The 17,614-nt window shown below is 44.3% G+C and overlaps 2 pseudogenes; one reads left to right on the forward strand and one right to left on the reverse strand.

Moving 5' to 3' along the window:
* Positions 1–6,530: 6,530 nt before the first annotated feature.
* On the reverse strand, positions 6,531–6,898 carry LOC123083794 (uncharacterized; annotated as a pseudogene).
* Positions 6,899–7,233: 335 nt separating this feature from the next.
* LOC123081973 (cytochrome c biogenesis CcmF N-terminal-like mitochondrial protein 2) lies at positions 7,234–7,840 on the forward strand (annotated as a pseudogene).
* The last annotated feature ends 9,774 nt before the right edge of the window (positions 7,841–17,614 follow it).

Genomic DNA, 17,614 nt, shown 5'->3' on the forward strand with positions numbered 1-17,614 from the left:
ACCGGATGAGTGTTTGCCCTTGGTCTACGCGGATCAGGGGCCCAACTAACGCGTGAAACACTCTGCATGGGGAGTACGGTCGCAAGACCGAAACTTAAAGGAATTGACGGGGGCCTGCACAAGCGGTGGAGCATGTGGTTTAATTCGATACAATGCGCAAAACCTTACCAACCCTTGACATATGAACAACAAAACATGTCCTTAGCAGGATGGTACTGACTTTCATACATGTGCTGCATGGCTTTCTTCAGCTCGTGTCGTGAGATGTTTGGTCAAGTCCTATAACGAGCGAAACCCTTGTTTTGTGTTGCTGAGACATGCGCCTAAGGAGAAATTGCCACTGAGTGATGTGCCAGCGCTACTACTTGATTGAGTGCCAGCACATAGCTATGCTTTCAGCAAGAATTTCACCATTGGGAGTCGGTGCCTTTTGAAGCACTTTCACGTGTGAACCGAAGTCGTCTTGCCCAAGACCCACGGAGACCTACCTATAGTGACGTCAAATTACCAGTGAGCATGCAGGTTTAGTTGAAATTGGTTACAACAACGTCGAGTTGGCAGTGGAGGAAGACTCGACATGAAGGCCAGAAAATGGTGTGGAACATAGTGGTAATAGTATGCGCCCCGCTCCGAAACAAAGAAAAAGCTGCGTGCCGCACTCACGAGGGACCGCCAGTGAGATACTGGAGGAAGGTGGGGATGGCGTCAAGTACGCATGGCCCTTATGGGCTGGGCCACCCATGTGCTACAATGTCAATAACAATGGGAAGCAAGGCTATAAGGCGGAGCGAATCCAGAAGGATCACTTCAGTTCGATTGTTCTCTGCAACTCGGGAACATGAAGTTGAAATCGTGGATCTGCATGCCGTGGTGGATATGTACCCGGGCCCTGTACACACCGCCGGTCACACCCTAGGAATTGGTTTCTCCCGAAGCATCGGACCAATGATCACCCATGACTTCTGTGTATCACTAGTGCCACAAAGGCCTTTGGTGGTCTTATTGGCGCATACCACGGTGGGGTCTTCGACTGGGGTGAAGTCGTAACAAGGTAGCCATAGGGGAACCTATGGCTGGATTGAATCCTTCGCGATGGAAATGTCCTCGCCTACTTGACTAATCTAAGGACCTCAACAGTATAAACATGTAGATTTTCTACTTTTCCATTTTCCTTCTTGTTTATCAATCACCAATCAAGACAAAGCGGGCACTACGGTGAGACGTGAAAACATCCGATCCCATTATGACCTCGATATATATGTGGAATCGTCTTGCGCCATATGTACTGAAATTGTTCGGGAGACATCGTCAAAGCCCGGAGAAAGAGCAAGAAAATGGATGCGCTAACGCGCAACGGCTTTTGTGCTAGTTTCTCAAAAAATCGTATAAAAATCAAGCAAGAGAACTAAAGAAAGCGTTAGCGCATTGGACTCGAAATCCAAATTGTGTTAGCTGATAAAGAAAAAATAGAATATAACAGAGAAATATTGGTTCTAACTGGTTGGTAAAAGGACTCTAAATCCTTTGAGTGGTTCGATTCCACAACAGAACAAAGAATGAAATGAATGAATGAAAGCCATGACCATGCCTCCAGTAGGAAGATCGAGGAACCGGTGCTGGCGCTCCTGGTTCATGGGACCCTAACCGCCATGGGGAGATTAGATATTATTATTTCGCAAGTCCAGCCAATGGAGATAGGTTGAGGAGAAAGAAAGGAGAAAACTAAAGAGAAAGATGGACAGTAGATTGACAGTATCCGAATCAAATAAGAAAAAACGTAGCTATTTCATCAAATCCCGATTGTGTGGGTGTGAAGTGGAAAACTCCCGTTCTGGCTGGCAGCGGGCATAGGACTGAAAATCCTCTTTCGCCGGGCCTCTTGGTCTCGAAATCCAAATGGAGAGAGTGGTTCGAATCCACCTCAGAACGAACAAAGAAAAAGGCATTGAGCGGGTGCAAGCTTGAGGAGCTAGGAAGGATGGAAGAAAGTTTGACCATTTTTTCACTGAACTACTCGAACATTTTGTTCGAAAAAGCAAAAATAGCTCAGTTCGAGAGAGGTTTGAGCTTCATCGGTTAGTGTTCACCAAAGGATGAGGTTTCTTTCCCGTCCTACAAATTGAAACCGTTCTAGCTTGATATTGTGATATCATCAAATCATCCAACGGAGCATGGAAACCATTTCGGTGGCGGTAATGGCCTCCAGTAGTTTTCTATGGAACCATACCACTATGGTCATCTATAAGATTAGACTGTGCCGCTTCACTAGACTTTCATGAACCATCTATTTGATCCCCACGGCTGTGACACCACTTTCTAAACAAAAGTTTCCAAAATCCAATGCAGAACCAAGAAGTAAGAGAAATTCATCATGGTAATTGTTAGTTGAAAACCAAAGTGGAACGGAGAGAATGGAGAGTCAGTTACAATGAAAAAATTGTTGAGGAATCATGTTGAAAGAACAACATTATGTGTCATAAATATCGTATATAGAGATTTTTCATGTATCGATGGTTTTGATTCAATTATGAAAGTACACTGTACTGGAAATGCACCCCTAGTTACGCAGAAGTGCAAGCACAGAAGCGGATGACCGGACCTTACCAACATACTCAAAAAAGTATTCTATAGTGGGGTCTGTGCTCTTGACAAGTAGTGTTTCCAGTCTACCTATGTCAAATCGGGTGTGAAGTGTCCTTCTAGGTTCTGGCTGGTAGAGCAGAGGACTGAAAATCCTCTTTAGGTTCATGCATGGGACTCTAAATCCCAATTGCGCTAGCTCTGTGGTTCGATTCCACAACGGAACGAACAATGAATGAATGTGGGCGATCAACCAGGTAAGCCTGTTCCCTGGAAAGAAAGGACTAGGGAGGGATTGAGAGAAGCTTTCATAGTGGAAAATGAAAAAAAGCATATCGTTCTTAGAAATTGTGGAATTTGACTCAGTTAGAGCTATGGTTTAGCATCAAGAGGGATGGTTTGTAAAAGCAACATGAAGAATTACTCAGATACCCATGAGTGAATATAACTTGAGTCGTGTTATAAATGCTCTGGCTAAACCTATTAATGGGAGAGGCGAAATTGTAGCTTCCGAATCTCGCTTAATTGAATCTCCTGCTGCAAGTAGAATTTCCAGGCGTTCCATATATGAACCTCTTCAAAAAGGGCTTATTGCTATCGATTCGATGATCCCTATAGGGTGCGGTCAGCGAGAGTTCATTATTGGGGACAGACAGACTTGCAAAACAGAAGTAGCCATAGATACAATTCTCAATCAAAAAGGGCAAGGTGTAATATGTGTTTATGTAGCTATCGGTCAAAGAGCATCCTCCGTAGCTCAAGTAGTAACTACTTTCCATGAGGAGGGGGCCATGTAATACACTATTGTAGTAGCTGAAATGGCAGATTCACCTGCTACATTACAATACCTCGCTCCTTATACGGGAGCAGCCCTGGCTGAGTATTTTATGTACCACGAACGACATACTTTAATAATTTATGATGATCTCTCCAAACAGGCACACGCTTATTGCCAAATGTCCCTTCTATTAAGAAGACCACCCGGCCGTGAGGCTTATCCAGGGGATGTTTTTATTTGCATTCACGCCTTTTAGAAAGAGCCGCTAAATTAAATTCTCTCTTTGGAGAAGGAAGTATGACCGCTTTACCAATAGTTGAGACTCAATTTGGAGACGTTTCTGCCTATATTCCTACTAATGTAATCTCCATTACAGATGGAAAAATATTCTTATCTGCGGATCTATTCAATGCCGGAATTCGACCCGCTATTAATGTGGGTATTTCTGTTTCCAGAGTAGGATCCGCGGCTCAAATTAAAGCCATGAAACAAGTAGCTGGCAAATCTAAATTGGAACTAGCTCAATTTGCAGAGTGACAAGCCTTTGCACAATTAGCCTCTGCTCTCGATAAAACAAGTCACAATCAATTGGCAAGGGGTCAACATTAAGGGAATTGCTTAAACAATCCCAGGCAAATCCTCTCCTAGTGGAAGAGAAGATAGCTACTATTTATACCGGAACAAGAGGATATCTTGATTCGTTAAAATTGAACATGTAAAGAAATAGTTCAATCACCCTAGAATCATCAAAATCCCCTTGAAATGGAGAGCGGCGCAAGTCTTACACTCTTTCTCTCACTCTCTATCCTCTGTCTTTCAGATTTTCCTCTCGTAGCTGATATAGTGAAATATTATTATGTAAGGGAGCTGATCCACATGATTCAATGGTGAATTCTGATTTCCCCACAGACTGGACCAAAGGAGAAGAATAGAATAATTCACTGGTGCAGGCGGAGCAGCAAACCTTCATAGAAAAGGGAGAAAACCTGAAAAAAAACCGAAAGTCTTGGCTGTATGACAAATTCTCAAATAATTGAGCTGTGTATTCAGATCCAAACGATCAAGAAAGGATCCCAGACTGCTCAAGATTATCTGCGTAGGATCAAATTCCAGTCTGATCAACTTGCAGCAGCTGGAGAACCTGTGACAGACAAAGATCTTGTCTTGTACACACTTGGTGGATTAGGCGCAGACAGCCACTGATCAGATTTAGCTGACCTCAGAGGGGACTGAGATGGTGGAGAATAGCCACCAAGGAGAGTGGCAGAAGACATCATATCCAAGGGACTAACAGAGCAGCAAATAAGATGAAATGTAAGTCACCAGTCAAAGCCATGAGGAAGAGCTCAAGGATTCAGGACAATGGGCTGACCATCCAGGAGAAGGCGACATAGAGGATATCACAAAAGAATCTAGAAGGTAATCCCTCTTGCTCCAAAAATTCTTTTGCTATCCTAAATGTTGTCCCTAATACATATTATTATGAGATTCCTTCCAAAAAGTAATATTAAATTAAAAGGATCCAATGAAGAACTGGGGAATACCTTATATCTAGTCCTTCTCTATGACTTGCCGAATAGACTTATTCGCAGCCATACACTGTCTTATTTAAAAGAGTCTCCTGTCTCGTGAACGATCGAACTTGGTAAACTTTGAAATAATCATTTAGATAGCATTAGCCGCTTTTCTTCCTTTTCTCTGCCAGTCTTTCAAGTTCTCACCCTCACAGAAAAGAAGGGAAAGTCTTCTTACTAGCTAGATTTTATATCTCACGAATAGGGAGTTAAGGAGTGTAACTATAACCTATTTGTCACAAAGTTCAATACTCTCTGGAGGAGGTAAATCAATGGATACGGGTACACCCGGTTGAAGCAGCCCCTACACTTCTATGGGTTGTTCCAGCCTCTGCTAGTGGGTGGTTTTTCATTTCTACAATAGGTGCTTGGTTCAAAAAAATCTTATGAGTTGAGTTCGTCCTCAGCTACGGATTGGGGGCAGCATTCTGAGATTACTTGAATTGTTGCTAGCTTAGAGGAGAGAAAAAAAATCCCGCTTTCATTTACCTTTAAGTCCGAGAGAAGGCTTTTTCTTTCTATTAAAAGATCACAAATCAGAGGGGTAATCAGTCCTCTTTCAATCCTTCATCTTCTTATGAGTAGCCGCCACAAGGGGTCCTCAGTCTGAATCCTCCACTAGCATTGGACCAACAGTCAGTCTAGCTCTCGCTCTTATCCAATTTCCTTATCCTTTCAAGGCAAGGTCAGAGTAGTAGGAAAATACAATTTCTTTTGTTGCATGCGGACCCGCTTGTGAGACTGAAGAAATTGAAGCTAAATGACAATCTTAACCTACTTGCTTATAGGATCCTTAAGAAACTGTGGACTTTTGCACCTTTCTGTCTAGCTTGAGTTATCTTTTAGTTATCTCCCCTCGGCAAAGTGGATAGGAAAGAGTCTTGCTTCCATTCCACTAGCCAAGAATACGGAGAGTGACTTTCTCTTTTGAACCTCTTAAGCTGACATGAAAAAAGTGGTAGACCGCTAAGAGATATAGGGACCGCCATGCTCGTCCACTTTCTTGATAAAGGACTCGATGCATTTTCTCTTCCTTGCCCTGAGACTGAGACATATCAAAAAGATCTATTACTAAAAGGAGATTGGGATCATTCTGTGGTTACCGGATAATGGGAATAACTAATCATAAATTTGGAAATGAGCACGAAATGCCTATAAATGAATTTTCTCATTATTCGTTATTTCCGAGTCTTTTCATTGCATTCACTTACAACAAGAAACAACCACCGGCGTTTGGTGAAGCACTTGCATTTTGGTGCATTCTTCTTCCTTTCCTTGGTCTTTCGTTCCGTCATATTCCAAATAACTTATCTAATTACAACGTATTAACCGTTAATGCACCTTTTTTTAATCAAATCTTAGGGACATGGTCTAATCATGAGGGTAGTATTTTATTATGGTGTTGGATCCCAAGTTTTTATGGATTCCTTTTTTGTTACCGGGGTCGACCCCAAAGCCATAATGTCTCAAAACGAAGAGGCTATAGAGAAACTTTGTTTTTTCCCTTTATCTCGAACTTCGTGAAGAACTCCATTCTATCTCTCCAACAAAAAAGTTGGGCTGCGCCCCAGTTGTACACTCCCTTCATTCGGAGAACCCTTGTTGATTCTGAACTTCGTTCACAAAGTAAGCGTCATTTTAACGGGCCATCCCTTTTTAATGCGCCGCTTGACCCTGTTTTGAAAGTGAGCTTTGCTCTTCTGGGCGCTGGGCGCTCCCGTGGTTCGCGAGAAGGAAAAAGGACTAATCTTTTGTTACATCTGGCACGAGATGAGAAGAGAGAGAGAGCTTCGTCTATCGATGAACAGCAGATTGACGAAGCACTTGGCATTGCTTTGTTTTTCTCTCCTTTCCTATCAGCGAGTTTCGATCCTTTTGTTCGAAATTTCTTCGTTCATACCGAACCTCTTGCAGAATCAAATCCAGTTCCACAAGATCCTATATCAGCTATACATCCTCCTTGTAGTTATGCAGGAGATGTTGCCAGTGCTATGGGCTTTGGGTTATGTAGATAAAAAATGATGAATGGGATTGTGGCACTCCACTCGCCGCCAATGCGGAAGGATGCCACCAACAAAAATGGAGCGCTGCTTCACTCTGCTGGATGTGTCAGATCCCATATAAGAAGCTCGCTCTTTACCCGATCATTCAAACATTTTATGGGTGGTGCGCCTGCTCTATTGTTGCGTAGCAATAGAAGCCTGCTCATGCTGCTTCGGTGGAGCTTTTTCGCCTTCTCTTTGCTCTAGACAGGAGCGCTAATGGACACGGGGAGGGAGCAGGCGAAGTGTGTCATTCGTAATGGAAAGAAAGACACCACTACTTCGCCTCTTTGTTGGACCGCCGGCATGAACACGGTGGTCTCTGACCAGGACCAGGAACCAATTCGGATTTGGATCTTGACATGTCGGTTGTTTTTAACCATAGGCATATCGCCAGGAAGTTGGTGGGCTCATCATGAATTAGGTCGGGGTGGCTGGTGGTTTCGAGATCCCATAGAAAATGCATCTTTTATGCCTCGGGTATTAGCCACAGCTCCTATTCATTCAATAATTCTACCCCTTCTTCATTCTTGGAACTCGCTTCAGAAATTTTGACTCTTCCATGATGTGTCTTAGGAACTTTTTCAATACGGTCGGGATTGCTAGCTCCCGTTCATAGTTCCCCTACAAACGATAGACGAGGAAGATTTTTATGGCAGTTCTTCCTTCTAATTACAGGCATATCTATGACTCTTTTTTACCAGATGAAGCAGGAGGCATCGGTTTGTAGAACCTATAAAAAAGAGATGGTTGTGGCGCGAATTACTCTTGTGCACCTACGTCACTCGGCTCGCGCGCAACCCCGCCCCGTTATGTTATGTTATGGAAGAATTTAGCTTCTTGTTGGGTTGGTTATTCAAAGCCAGCAACTGGCTGCCGGATTTCGTCCTGTCCGTAGCGCTTCGGAAGTCACTCTGGCATGGCGCTGCTAGATACTTCTGATCAATAGGAATAGGAGGAAAAAAAGCTTATGATGAGCATCTATTGGAGTCGATCATTTCCAGGATCTAATTCTAGTTTCTTATGATGTAGTGGAAACGCCTCACAATCTTCAGTTTTATGCTTACGCTTAAGGGAAGAAATGTTCTTGGTGGATGCAGGCCCTGGTACCCCCAAAATTTGTATGCAAGATGAGCTTACAGGACTGCCAATCAAGCGAGCCACCAGGTTTGAGAATAAGGTGGGATCCAAGAATGTAGTGGTTGGTGAATCACTGATCAAAAAGCGGATTTTTGAGAGATTCTTCATCGATCTAGTGGCCGGTGAATCACTGATCAAAGAGTGAGCAACCGCCAGGTTTTAATGATTTTGTGGGATCCCTGGATCTAGTGGCTGGTGAACCGCTTCTTCTTCCACAAAGATTCAGACAAAACCAAGCTTGGATAGAACTGAAGAAGATTTGGTGAACAAAGAAAAAGGTCAAAGGGTTTATTATTAAAAAAATCAAAGGAGGTTATTCGGTAGCCATCGCGATTTTCATTACTTTTCTTCCATTCAAAAAAGCTCTTCTAACAAAAGGGTAGCGAATGATCGGTTCACCATTGATAGCATTAACCCTAAAAGGAGGGATATTGTGATAATAGCAGTAGATCAAACAAGAACTTGATGAAAAGATAGAAAACAATTATGAAAAATCCGAAGCCCACCTTAATCCATTTTGTTGAGGATCTTGCACTTATTCCGGCCCTATATTTACATAGGCAAGAAAGGCTCTGGCGATCATGCGTGACTGGCGGAGCGCCTATTGCCCTGGCACGGCACTCTAAAATGCATGATGGGTTGGGCCAGCAAGAAGACTTCGGCTAGGGAGACGAAGAACGGAATTGAAGAACGCATCATAGTCTAAGATAACAGAATGGAACACCAACCAACAAGTAAGTGTTGGATTTGGATGGAGTATCGAAGAAGAAGACTACGCGCGCTAGCGCGCCCCATGACGTCAGTCCTTTTTCTGCTTGCTGGCCAAGGTCAGTTTACTAAATCCCCCTTCCAAACACCAACCCAATCTCCATTCCTTAATGAGAAATGAGCAAGACCATATGCTTATAAAAAATATAGCCCCTATATTTACCTAGCCCTTACTACCCGAACTTCTTGTCTTCAAATAGGACTAACTACCCGAACCCGATTGCTTATCTTCTATGATCTAATTAAGTTAAGCAGTTGTTATTTTTTTTAAGTGACTAGAACTTCTATCAACTACTATTCTAGCACCTAGCTGTGCCATGTGTTTATTCTATTCTATTCTAGTCTTCAGGTATTCCTTTTAGTAACTTATCTTTTCAGGTAAGACAATTTGAAGATCTTCTTAGTCAGCCTATCTGTATTCTTATCCTCTAGTGCGGATCCAATCAGATTTTATAAAGCCAAAGCCTGACATCCATTGTGGGGATCATCTTTTATCGGGAGACACGACCTGGTGGTTTCTGATCGAGATTCCTAATCAATAGGGCGAAGAGCTCTTCACATGATCTAGTCCTATCTTTTGTCTATGCTATTTTTATGTCCCTTCTCAGCTGCTGTCCTTACTCCGGATAAATTGGAACACATTGATTCCGTTCGTTTCGGCCCTTCGCTTCAGGCCATAGTGCTTCTGAATTATTTCTATACCCCTTTGGTGATGCATCCTCTGACTCTCGTGGGTAAACTCCTGCTTGATTAGTTAGAACTTATCTGTCTCAACTCGTGGACCTATCTATCTTCTTCTTTTTAAGAGATAGGGGTTTGCTATTCTCACAGATTGCTCATATTTATTTATCCCATTGAATAGTTTTTGCCTTGTTTCGGCCCTTCCTTCATCTGAACCTTCCAAGTACTAACCTATCTTTATGGGGAAGACCCTTCGTCTGACCTCCGGGCTACCCTGTCAATTGTAAAAAGTAGTTGAGTCGTGTCTCACAGGAGCAAAAAGAGTGAAATGAGGATATAAGCCCGCTAGGTCTTCCTCTTCCTTCAAAACTAATTGCTTTCGCTTGACTCTTCCAGTAAAAAAGTATACTGAGTGGTCGATGAAAAGCGAAAAGGAATGGCTTTTTCATGTACCAGATCTGGTGAGCCAGACATCAAGCAAAAATGGACATACAATCAAAGAGCAAGGAGCAGTTATTTGCAATGACGGGTGGATTGGTCAGAGTTTCATGGAGAGACTCAGTTATGGCGCGATAAAGAGCTTGCTTCAATGCTCGGATTCCGATAGAAAGTAAGAGCAGTATCATATTCATAGGAGAGCTTTGTACTTGAAATTAGTAGTCCCGGTAGTTAGAAAAAAGCTTTGAATACAGATTCAAAGCATCACGATAGGTAGTCCTATCATTAGTTGGCCAGTCATAGCAATTTAAGTAGAAAGCTTGCTTCGGGATCAGATCATTCAAGTAAAGCTGTCAGCCCGGGTAGGCTTTGAGGAACATTGGGGGATTCCTTATGTTGTGACTGAGCAGATATGTCTATTATGCCCTTCAAAAACAGATTTGCAAGGAGTTTGCCAAAGGCTTTCTCATTCGGACAAGGGAAATATACAATTTCAAGTATATTTCCCTTGTCCATTCTCTGCTCGGATGATTGCTGCTTGTGTGAATTTCATTGTTGTGGGTCCTGTGTGTGCTCGAATAAGATTATTTTAGGATTCTATTTAGTTGAATTTCTTGACTCCACGGTGCTGGATTATCGAGTTTATGGCGCCGCTGACCATTCAAAAAGTCAAAGATGGCGTCAGCATTTACTTATTATGCTCTCTTCTAATAGTGGTCCCTTGGTATTCATGTTCTAAAATCCTGATAGGAAAGTCGACTGTTATACCTTCTTTTTGTAATGGCCTATCTTCTTTAAAAAGCCGAAAGACAAGGATTTTGCAAAACTTTTGCGGTCCTTTTTCTTTGAAAAGAAAACCTTACCATTTTTGGGCCGTTGTTACCATTTCCATTTCCTGAACCTAAACCGAACTAATACTTAGTTGTTTCCATTTCCTCATCTAGTGATAGATCCTCATCTTCTTCTGGCTCAAATCCCTTTTTCATATCCAGGGCAGGCTTTAGGTACGCTTTAGGTTGTAATCGTTAAAGATATGCACGACCTCATTTATGTCCATGGTATCATCGTACGTACCTTCTACTATCAACCAGATGAGATAGGGCTTTGAAAGGTCAGAGTCAGTCTCCTCTTTTTCTTTTAGGTCATTTAGCAGTTCCCCAACCAGCTTTCTCCCCGAGAAAGCCTTCCTGAGATTCAAAGAAAAAGGTTTGAAGGTTGATCTCTAGGATCAGTGATAGTTCGGAACCAGCAAAGGGAGGCTGAAAAGCCGTAGTGCTAACACATGCTCTGTAGTTTTGAAGCTAAAAAGACAGCAGCGAGCTCCACGTCGAAAAGCGAAGCGATCCGTGCTAGGGCGCTATTCTTCCTTTATGAGCGAGACTCTATGCAGATCTACTGATCTAAGAACTCCGCAAGCGAACTAAGCGAGCCATGAGGCACCTATCGGCAAGGCTTGGAAAAGCCTTAAGTTTAGGCTCCCTTCCTTCACTGAACTAATTCACCCAGGTCCAAACCTGCTGAGCTAGCTAATTTTTCCTTTACGAGATCACGGCTCTTCGGAATGACTGGAGAGAGCCCCGCCTCCTCTTGGTTGGTGCCGGGCCTGAGAGTGATGGGACTACTTCCTGAAAGAGCTTTTCATTCGGGCCGGTAGGAGGGGCCCTGATCTATCAATTGAGGGAGCAAAAAACAGGCTTTGCTCCCCCTTTTTTTAATGAAGAAAGAAAGAAGGGTCGAAGTTTAGACTGCTCACAGTAGTTCTGCCCATAGAAAAGATCATGAAAGAGGCGATCAGAATGGTACCCGAATCCATTTATGATCCCGAGTTTCTAGACACATCGCACTTCCGCTCGGGTCGAGGCTTCCACTCCGCCCTCAGACAGGACAAAGAAGAGTGGGGAACCTCTCGCTAGTTTTTGGAATTCGACATTCGGAAGTGTTTTCACACCATCGACCGACATCGATTCATCTCAATCTTAAAGGAAGAGATCGACGATTCCAAGTTCTTTTACCCCACTCAGAAAAAGTTTTCTGCCGGACGACTCATAAGTGGTGAGAAGGGCCCTCACTCCATCCCAAACAGTGTACTACTATCGACCCTACCAGGCAATATCTACCTACACAAGCTCGATCAGGAGATAGGGAGGATCCGGCAGAAGCACAAAATTCCTCTTGTAGTGAAAATAAGATCTGTTCTATTAAGAATAGGTTGTCGTATTGATGACCAAGAAAAGTATGGAAAAGAAGCAAGCTTCAATGCTCCCCAAGACAACAGATCCCTCATAGTGGGGAGGGTAAGGAGCACCCAACGCAAAGCGAACTTTCATTCCCTTGTTTCGTCGTGTCACACCCCCCCACAAGCGCCCCCAGGCGAAGGGGATACCAGAAAACACCTTTTGTTTTCCCCCCTTCAGCGGCCCTAGCCGCCTTCCTTAACAAGCCCTCGAGCCTCCTTTGCGCCACCTTCCTCATAGAAGCCGCTGGGTTGACCCCGAAGGCCGAATTCAATGGTAGAGAAGGCTTTAATAGGAATTTGGCCATGAGAGACCTTCTTAAGTATTGCAAGAGAAGGGGCCTGCTGATAGAGCTGGGCGAGAAGGCGATACTAGTTATCAGGTCAGAGAGAGGCCTGGCCCATAAGCTGGCCACCTTTAAAAGCCATTCCTTATTAATAAGGATTTGTTACGCGCGATATGCCGACGACTTACTACTGGGAATCGTGGGTGTCGTATTTCTTCTCATAGGAATACAAAAAAGTATCACCCACTTCCTACAATCCAGTCTGAACCTTTGGGTAGGCTCTGCAGGATCAACAACCATAGATGCACGGAGTACGGTAGAATTCCCCGGTATGGTCATTCGGGAAGTCCCCCCGAGGACGACTCCCATACAATTCTCGCGAGAGCTGGAGAAGCAACGACGGGTAAAGCACCGTATCCATATAACTGCTTGCCATCTACACTCCGCCATCCATTCCAAGTTTAGGGACCTAGGTTATAGTATCCCTATCAAAGAGCTAACGAAGGGGATGAGCGGAAGAGTTTGTCTACTGGATGCGGTTCAACTAGCGGAGACTCTTGGAAAAGATGGACTAAAAAGTCCCCAAGTTAGCATATTATGGGGGACCGTCAAGCACATCCGGCAAAGAACGAGGAGGATCTCGTTATTGCCTAGCTCAGGTCAGAGCAAGGTGCCATCAGGCATTCAACAGGCAGTATCATGATTGGGCATGAGTGTCCTAAAGAAGAAATTGTATACTCCCTTTGGTCGGAAGGCGGCGGGGGAAGGAAGGGGACACTGGGCGGGATCTTTCAGCAGTGAATTCCCCATAAAGATAGAGGCGCCTATCAAAAAGATACTCCGAAGGCTTCAGGATCGAGGTCTCATTAGCTGAAGAAGTACCAGGCCAATCCACGTCGCCTCTTTGACAAACGTCAGCGACAGAGACATAGTAAACTAGTCCGCGGGCATCGCGATAAGTCCTCTGTCCTACTACAGGTGTTGCGACAACCTTTACCAAGTCCGAACAATTGTTGACTACCAGATCCGTTGGTCCGCTATATTCATCCTAGCCCACAAGAACAAATCTTCGGCGTGGAATATAATCCTAAAGTACCCCAAAGACTCAAATATTATCAACCAAGAAGGTGGTAAGACCCTTGCTGAGTTCCCAAATAGCATAGAGCTTGGGAAGCTTGGACTCGGTCAAGATCCGAACAACGACGGAGCACTCAACAACATGTTTAATAAGTAGTTGTCTTTTTCTATTTGGATTTTAGCGAACAGGCATTTACATGAGATTACTTGAGTAGGCTTGCCTTATCTGCTATAAGATAGCTAGTTGCGGGGCTTTCGAAAAAAGGCTGAATGCTTCGCTATCGCTCATGGCTTGTATTGTAGTCGTAGTCTTGTAGTCAGCCCTCCATGCCTCTTTAGTCTTTCTAATCCTGAGGCCTTTTTCCTTCATTCATTTTGCGGTAGCTTACGCATCAGAAAATTAGAACCTTTCCGGCCCGGAAGATTGCTGCTTCGCTTCTGGCGACTAGCTTCTACCCACAATGGCTAAAGCTACCTTCAATCAATCAATGAATGAATGATTCGTAACCCCCATGGATTCGAGGACCCATTGGTCAAAGGAAAAGGGGGGTCCAGATTCCAGGACGGAGTCGTATGAGGCGAGAGTCTCACGTACGGTTCCTTTGACAAGGGTGTGATACCACCACCTATCAGGCCCGACGAATGGTCCACGGAGTTGCATCCCTACTCACTCGGTCTATGCACATCGCTCTTTCCAGGAGGTTGGCTGCCTATCCTACATCTTCCCATTTCCAAAAGGATCCCTTGTTTGATCTGGTTTAGTATCAATGTTCTTATTTTCTGTTTCTATATATGGGTCCATGCAACATTTCCATGATATCGTTATGATCAATTAATGGGACTTGGCCGAAAAGTGTTCTTGCCTCTATCATTAGCTCAGGTAGTCCCCGTTTCAGGTGTTTTAGTCACCTTTCGATGGCTCCCTTAATGTATGTGCCAGGAAGTTTCTTCTGAAGGGGCTACTCCTCGAAAATGCCCCACCCCTTGTTCGTTTGTCGTTGGGGATTCATTTCTTGTTCTGCGGTTATAAGTAACATAGCCAGCCTAATTTCTAGAATAGGGCTGCGGGCAGGAGGGCTTTGTTTGTGCAATCTTGCTCGCAATGCCCTCTCCTCCGGCGAACCTGTGATCGCGGCCTCTAACCGAATGCTCAACTGAGGTCGTGTACAACAACCTTAACCGCACAAGCCTGGGCTGGGCCTACCCTCATCCCTAGAGGAGCCGTATGAGGCGGAAGCTCCACGTATGGATTTGAAGCCGAGCCTTTCCAGCAATGGGGCCTAGGGACCGATATGATGATTTGTTTAGGTAGGGCGGCCGGCCTACTATGGGCACCTATAGGGATTAGTGCATGAAACTGTGATCCACAAACTGACGCATGGGACTCACCCTTGACTTGAGAATGGAAGAAGGGAAACATAGTATGTCACAAGAGCGAGGCGAGGGGGCTCCGCCCTACAGCGAGTGGGACGCCTCGCGAGTCAGGCTTTGGAGATGAGGCCTTTTGGTGAAGCCAAGTCAATTTTGGGCCACCAAACCCTGCAACTGAGGAAAAGGCCCTATGGAGTAAAGGGAAGCGTGTACGTTATCACACTCCCCGTCCTCCAAAGGTGCCTATAGGACAGGCCAGACGCATCAGAGCGGCACCCCAGGAGCGGATTCCCCACGAGCAGGGGGACAGGAGACGGCCATCTCGAGGCACATCACGACCTACATGCAACACCGGCGAGACCCAGGACGGTAACCCGATTGGGAGTCAGAGGATCCATAGTACCCACAGCCTCCCGGACTTCATATTCATCATTTTCTAAAGAAAGGGTAAGGAGTCTCTTTTCTGCAATGAAAGAAAAATAATATCCGCTGATTTGACTTGGCACAACCTAACGATACATCCAATACCAATGATCTATGCCTACCGATACGATACTCCTCCAAAAAAATTACTATATAAAGAGCTAGTGTCAATAAAAAGGCTAATGACAGAGAAGAGTCAATCTCCTTTACTCCTCCCAACACCTTAAGATGAGAAAATCCCTTCATCTAGGCGGGCGCCCATGCCTATTCAGGGAGCAACTTCTACCACGGCTGACACATTATCTCCCACAAAGACCAACGACCCATGCTGAAGAGAAGTTGCCTGACGGGGATGTCTCGAGAAGAAATTCGAGAATTAGTAGCCTCCCAAATCAAATATACATTGAAAGGGGTTGCCAACAAAAAGAGAGGAAAGAGGCCCTAGTGAATTTGATATGGTACCGTACCCCAAGGAAGGGGTATACTATACTGCGCCAAAATGCAAAATGTTGAATGGGGTAGGGAACCCTGAACAACACCTCGCCCTTTTCAATGATACATGCGGGAATACTGGGGGTAATGAAGCACTTCTTCTCCTATTCTATACTAAATAAACAATCTAATTCTAGGAAGAGTTTCGAATACTGAAACTTAAAGGAAGGGCGGTTAGAACAAAGCAAGGGATGACACTTTCAATGAGCGAAATCCATTTCGAGTTAGAGTGCAAAACTTCTTGTTGCAGCCATTTTATTCGCTGCTTGCTACTTTCTAAAATGGAAGATAAGATGAATGAATGAATAGATTGCATTTTTTTATAGTTCAATCTATAGTCTAGATTCCATTCCCTCGATCCACTCTCATTTAAATGATGGGATTGGGCCATACCAACCTTCACTTAGTCTTAATAAAATATTGCTTCATATCTTCAAGGATTGGGAGGAGGTGGCATAAAAAGGAAGGAAAAAGGAATTCGAAATCCGTCCCTTCCCATAGAATCACCGGGCTTGACTTTCCTTACTTTTCCAAGCCCACTATTGTAAAAAGAACTCTTTTGTTTTGAGACTAGCTTGTCGCTATGGTTTGCGGGAAAACTCTTCTCTCTCTGGTCTCACTTCGAGTCCTTCTAGAAGTAAATAAAGGAAATGCTTATTCAACTACGGCACTGTCGGACAACCGACCGGATTCAAGCCCTAGCCCCTCAACTTGGACGGTGAAAGTGCGTTATATCGACTAGAGGGGGGGGGTGAATAGGCGATTTTTATGGAAGTCTTCAAAATGTGGAAGTTTCGAAGACAAACAACAGAAATAAACCTATTACCATGCAGCGGAACGTAGACTACACTAGGCAAACCATAGTCAAGTATTCAATGAAGTGAAAGCACAGTGACTAATAGCAGCTAGGTAGTAAGGATCAGGTAGGAAGATATTCTGAAGCCAAACAGAACACGCAATCACTCAGTGAAGACAAAAGATAGTGCAATCATACAATGACTTCACAAGGACCAGCAGTAAGTAAAGGGAAGGGAAGGATGAAACCAATGACTCGTTGAAGACAACTGTACGTCTGGTTAGGGCGGCTAGGTATTTAAACCTGAGGACACACAGTCCCGGACACCCATGTAACGCCCCAGATGTAACTTTCCCCATTTGTACTCCAACTCTTGCCGTCTCCGGCGCTAAGTTATATTTATTTCTCGGGTTCGGGTCCTTGTCTCCGTGTGTTGTTTTCGTTTTCATGCATCTCATACCATGTCATCACGTGCCTTGCATTTGCATACGTGTTCATCTCATGCATTCGAGCATTTTCCCCGTTGTCCGTTTTGCATTCCGGCGCTTTGTTCTCCTCCGGTGGTCATTTCTAGCTTTCTTTCGTGTTTGGGAATTAAACATTTCCGGATTGGACCAAGACTTGCCAAGCGGCCTTGGTTTACTACCGGTAGACGACCTGTCAAGTTTCGTACCTTTTGGACTTCGTTTGATAGTCCAACGGTTAACCGAGGGACCGAAAAGGCCTCGTGTGTGTTGCAGCCCAACACCCCCAAATTTGGCACAAAAACCCACCAAACTCTGCTCCATCGTCTCGGTCGTTCGATCACGATCGTGTGGGCGAAAACCGCACCTCATTTGGACTCTCCTAGCTCCACTTATGCCTATATATACACACACCCCCCATTCCTAATCTCAGATTCCTCCCCGTCCTCCTCGAAAAAAAAAACAGATCA

This window comes from Triticum aestivum, chromosome 4A (genome assembly GCF_018294505.1).
Source record: "Triticum aestivum cultivar Chinese Spring chromosome 4A, IWGSC CS RefSeq v2.1, whole genome shotgun sequence".
Lineage (NCBI taxonomy): Eukaryota > Viridiplantae > Streptophyta > Magnoliopsida > Poales > Poaceae > Triticum > Triticum aestivum.